Source organism: Marmota marmota, unplaced genomic scaffold (assembly GCF_001458135.2).
Source record: "Marmota marmota marmota unplaced genomic scaffold, marMar, whole genome shotgun sequence".
NCBI lineage: Eukaryota > Metazoa > Chordata > Mammalia > Rodentia > Sciuridae > Marmota > Marmota marmota.
Genome location: NW_025999983.1, coordinates 8,349,147 through 8,355,002, shown reverse-complemented (window position 1 = coordinate 8,355,002; position 5,856 = coordinate 8,349,147). Strand labels below are relative to the sequence as shown.

Here is a 5,856-nt window from a genome sequence, read left to right as displayed (position 1 = left end):
TATATATATATATATATATATATATATAATTTATATAATTACTATATATAAAAAATTTATATATAATTACTATGATGGTTACAAAGAGATTTTTCTAATTCTATAATTCCATCTACAGTTATTTGTTTATATGCCCTATAAGGTTGAGCTTCCCCAACTTTCTTTCTCAGTATAGATTCCTGTTTTATTCAATGGATTTATAATCTCTTATTAAAACTTTGTTTTGATGTTTGAATTGGCCCAGATTTAGCACATTCAAATTGGCTTCTGAATCCTTTTCACTTATTTCTGCCATACTCTGACTTTTTAGCTCAACCAGATGTTTAAGGCTGATCTTGTAATTTTCCTCAGCCTTGGTTTCTTTTAATGGAAAATGGTATTTAGAAACCAAGATTTTGGTGCTAGGTGTGCTTATTGCTGTTGGGATCTCACTGCTTTAGGCTCTCTTAATAGTCACAACTAGAAAATATACGTACATATACACACATCCCACCCCCACCCCCAGAAGTATTGAACACCTTCAGGATACACTGATACTTATGATTCCAATGCAATACTATGTGGTTTATTGGAGCTTCTTCCCTTTCCATATTTGTTACTTGTCCTTTCAGCAATGAGAAATCTGACTCCCATTATCCTCAATATATTTCCTTATTGGCTCAATTGGTTGGTATGAAACCCAACCTCCTGATTCTGCCAGCCCACTGCCCTGCTCAGCACTCCTTCTTTGTATGGGCCAATGACCTCAAGGGCTATAGAACTAGATTATTAAGGGCAGGAAGCCTTGCTTTGTTTTTAGAATGGGAGTACCATGGATTTTATATATCTTATATTTGTGGATCAGCAACAAGGATCAGTTTAAAAAGGCACCACCAGAGTTCTCATTTTTGTCTTTCATTTCTCACTGATAAAGTTTATGACCAACTTATACACAGGGGTGAAATAGGGCTTCTTGAATTCCCAAGCCCTTAGGTTACTATCAGGCCTTGCTAGGTTAGATAGGTATTTAAAGAGACGTTTGCTATTGTTAACATGCATTTTTAGGTGTTTTATAGTGAAAGTGTTTCAAATTAGATTGTCCACTTTATTACCAGAAATTTCAGTCCTAAACACTTAGTTTGCAGATACTGAGTAATTCCTCTGAAATATATACCTCTACTGGCAAGTGAACTGTCATGTGGCAGGTATAGAATGGATGCCATTGACTCCCTCTGGAACTGTCCAGTCCTTGGAGAATGCCTGGGGAAACCTCTCAAATGTCCATCCCATCCTGACATCTACTCCTCGTGGTGTGAACCAGATCCTTCCTCAGATGCGTTCCTGTACCTCTGTGAAGCTGCTCAACAAAAGATCCATAGCAAGAACCATCGTTTCAGCCACCCATCCTGGTCATGCAGGGGAACTCTCTTGCTTTGGGGGGTTGGGGAGGGAGTGATGACCAAGGGAATGTGAAGGTTCCTAATGCTTCTTCCAGTGATAGAAAGGTTTCTCTTACATTCCATGCATTTTTAGGATTCGGGCAGTAAATTTCTCCTATGGTAAATTCCTCCTACTCAGATTCACCATTGTGGTGCAGTTCCTTAGTTTTTCTTTCTTTCTTTTTTTAACATTTAGTTTTTAGTTATAGGTGGACATGATACCTTTATTTTATTTTTATGGATTGAACCAGTGCCTCATGCATACTAGGTGAGGGTTCTACCTCTGAGACACAACTCCAGCCCATTCCTTAGTTTTTCTGTCAACGGAATAATCAAGATTCCTTAGTCCAGGAAATAACAAATGGATGTGAGAATTTCTAAATTTCATATACTGATAGATTTTGAGTCACACATCCTTTGGAGGTAGCAATTCTTTGAGGATCCGTATCTGGCGCCTCTCCAGGTCCAGATGTGCCTCTGAACCCATTTGCAGGTGTTCATTCCATGGTGTGCATTTCTCATGCTCTACTGGTACTTTTGGCAGGAACCCTGCCCTCCTGTCACCAACAGTGTTTATGTTAGAATGTGCCTCTTCACTGACTGTGGCTTTTGGTAATATAACCTCCATGGCTGGGGCCTTTAATGAGCCAGTGTCAGCTCCCAAGGAGGTGCCAGCAGAGAGCCTCATCCTACATTTTGCAATGTCAATAAGAACTCCTCAAACATGCAATTCTTGGACAGAAGGCCAAGTCTATCCACAGTGGAACACCGTATCTATGTAGTGTGGTTATTATACCCCAGGCTGCTGAGGCCATTCCTCTACTATTGAAAAACAATGAGTGATGAGTTCTGGCAACATGATATTCCTAAAACCCCACAAATTCACCCACAGTGCTAGTCCTGGATTAAAGCAAAGACAGCAAAACACTTTACAGCAAGTATTAGGGAAAATACCACCACTCAGGGAGCCTGTCCACTACATCCAGTCCACTGTGGACAACAGTAAGTTGCTCCAGGAAGCAGCTTTTCTGATACCCTCTTTACTCACTGAGACTCTCACTGCCTTCAGGATGAGGTCAAATGCCTTTCAGTGTAGGCCCCAAGCCATTGGTGTTCGTCTGCCTCATCTGTCCACACTCCCGGATCCTGACCCTTGGGCTTGGTTTGTCTCCATCCTCCATCCTGACCCTCTGCACATCTACTTAGGAACTTCTGTGGTGGGTAACTGGTTCTCAGGTGCATTATTTGCTTATTCATCTTCATCCCCACTAGACCGTAATCCCCTCCATAGCAGAAACTGTAACATAGTCACATTTTTTTGAATATGTTTAAAACACAGAAAGAGATCAAGAATTGTTTGTTGAATGGATGGATGGATGAATGGATGAGTGAAGGCTTCAGAAGGACCACTTGAAATGTAGATTCTCATTGGCTCAGGCTTCAAGATGTAGGCTGTGTCCACTTGCTTAGTGATGGTAGAGAACACTTTTACTACTTGCTACAGTTTGGTTTCCCGGTTTTGTCAACAGAAGATACTGTATTGGTCAAGGCAGTAAGAGTTAGGGGACAGGAAAGTTTTCAACAGCAGCTCTTTATTCGAGCAAAAAATAATCTGAGGCCACCACACCATAAATCACTGTGGCTGGCAATAACAGGAGTTAAAAGGAGAATAAAAGCATTATTACATTGACCTATATTGGCATGGGATGTTTATTACATTTCATGATCAGTTCATATTAATATTTTTGTATCTTATGACTATTAGTTATTACATATTATTGTTTAGTTCTCATCACTAAGATACAGGTTTTATGAAAGACTGCTAACTCGAAAAGTAAAGATTAATATGGCAAAAAAAAAATTGAACTTGTCTAATTTCTACTGAACTGGCAGCTCGTGTGACTGAGTCACATGATCCAAACAGGTATAGTGGTATCAAGTATACCATGAAGTCACATGATAATGAGTCAGAAAAAAGCAATTGTGATTAAGTTCAAACCATTTAGTTTATGCTTTGTAAATTTCTGGAAATTAATTCACTTAAAACATGTTTTGATGTACAATGGTTTGTAAAGTTTGCCCCTTAGTAGGAACATCCACCATTGCATATTTTGTAACTTTGTGTTTAAAAGAAGACTTAAAAGTTTCATTTTGATTGGCCAGCAGGTTGAACAAGATCTACTATATCCATTATGCAAAATTGACAAGAAAATTGAAGGCTTTGTAAGAGAAAAACATCCTCTGAATTATATTTTAAAGGGAACATTTAAAATTTTTGTTAAAGTCTAGTTTCTGTTCTCAGTTTTTTTGTGTGTTTTGTTTTGTTTTGTAATACTGGGGATCAAACCCAGGACCTTGCCCATGCTCAGCAAGTGCTCTACTACTGAGTTAAACCCAGCCCTGTCTTTTATGTTTCAATAAAACTGTTTTCTTTATATTTATCTAGTCTTGTCAGGCCAAATCATTTTCATTAACAGTGATACTCAGAGCTGGAGCTTAGGAGCAGTAATAAAGAACAGGTTATTATCATCAAAGTCCCCTCCATTTCCCCAACGCCTGTTGTAAATCAGGCTATTTTGCAGAAATGTTTTCAGAAAGTTCTATTAAAAAATAACCAAAATCCATACCTAATATATTTTCAGTTAACTATTTAAGTGAATGACAGACAATTAAAACCAAAGCTGATATTTAAAAATGATTTTGTTAAAGTTTCCATAAGGACATTTGAAATTAAGTAACCAAGTCTTATTGGTTACTACCTATGAAACAGTACACCAAAGCATCTCTTAAAAAGGAACAATAAAGACATAATTGTCATGACTTGGTGTTTTCCTCAATCATTCAGGGGAAGGGGCCAGAAAAAGGACTAATTTCTTTGAACACCTCCTTATGTCACTCATAATTCAGGAATGTCATACTTTCCACTGAATCCTGGAAGAAAAGTAGGTCACAGAAAAGGAAACTGATTCAGAGAAGTCTGGAAATTGACACAACATCAAACAGAAAGAAGTCTGGGGCTAAACTCGTGCCTGCCTGGCTCCAAGGCTATTTCCTCTGTAGCATCTCTCTTTTATTTGGAATTTCCATCAAGTTGTTCTGGTAGCTCTTTGGAGGACATTGAAAAAGTCATTCTTATGGCCACTTTGCTTCCTGGTTTGTAATCAGCCAAGTGGATCTAAGAGAGGCCATTTGTAAACAGTCCTGCTTCCAAATCAATGAACAGAACAGAAACTGAGACCTTTACAAAACCTTTCGTCTGCAGGTTTAACTTGGCCTGTGACTCAGGGGAAGTGGAGATTGTTAAGACCTTGGGGTTCCTTAATTTACCTCTCTTTTAATAAACCTTTTCTTAAACCAGCAGCAGGACAAATGTCTTCCTGATCCCAGCTCCTTTTGTGCCAGCGGAAGACTGAGTGTCCAATTAAATAAGTCCAGGAGAAACTGCAGAGTGCAACAGTTACACGTGCAAGGAATCAGACAACCGTGGGTGTAAATCCTGGCCCTGCCATTACACTAATGTGGGACTTGAGTCATTGTACCATTGTTTCCCTTCTGTGAAATGGGAATAATCATAGGATTATGTCACGATCAAATGAATATCTGTTGAACATTTACAATACCTGGCACATTGAAAGTACTTGAAATAAGGCGAATTTTTTATTGATATTATTTACATTCAGCAGTTAAAAATTCTAAAAGTTGTATTTTGTAGTTCTTCCAACTGCAAAGTGGTCTTCAAGGCGTGAGTGAGCTCAGGAAATCTCATAAGCCTTTCCTTGCTTTGCAAACTCAGGTGGTTCTAGCTGTTGAGAGGAGACGTCTCAAGGGAACCCCTTTCAAACCAAGTTCCAATCCAATGTGGAGCAGAGGCTTCTGTCCTTTTGGTTTATCTTAGTTAAGGATTTTTGTTCAATCACACCAGGTACTTATTCGGTAAACTTCCACCAAAGAACTTCAAAACCATTCTGTCACTCAAGGATACCAGAGACTCATGCTCCCCTAGCTGATGGACAGCCAGGATCATCACAATGGGGACAGACGTGGCTTCTCTGGCCAGGACATGGGAAAGAGGTGAAATGAGACCCTTTTGAGATGTCTAACGAGTGTTGTTCTTCTAGATTTAGAAAAGGGGAGATGCCAGAAGCAAGGAAAGAGAGGAAGGGAGGCATTGAGGACCATAGGGGTGGTTTAGCAAAGGGCCAGGAGAGGATGGTGAAGACGCGCCGGGTCACTTCTGGGAGGTCCGTGCCACTTGCTGTCCATCTGGCAACTCCCTCTCAGAAGCGGGAGCCGGCTTTTGGACACAGTCTTTTATTAAAACACACCCCCGCCTCAACAGACTGCGTGGTACCTATAACCGCCACAGTAACCTGCAGCTTGCAGCGGTGCCGCACGGCAGCCCAGAGGAGCCGCCGAAAGTCCCCCTCCCGCCGACCTC

The 5,856-nt window shown here is 40.1% G+C and overlaps 1 long non-coding RNA gene across 1 annotated transcript; it reads right to left on the bottom strand.

The window, feature by feature from the left end:
- Nucleotides 1-5,053: 5,053 nt before the first annotated feature.
- Nucleotides 5,054-5,850, bottom strand: LOC125617623. Its single transcript, XR_007348700.1, has 2 exons — nt 5,401-5,850; nt 5,054-5,296 (listed from the first exon to the last, which is right to left on the bottom strand). It is a non-coding gene; the product is annotated as an uncharacterized LOC125617623 (long non-coding RNA).
- Between the last annotated feature and the right edge of the window lie 6 nt (nt 5,851-5,856).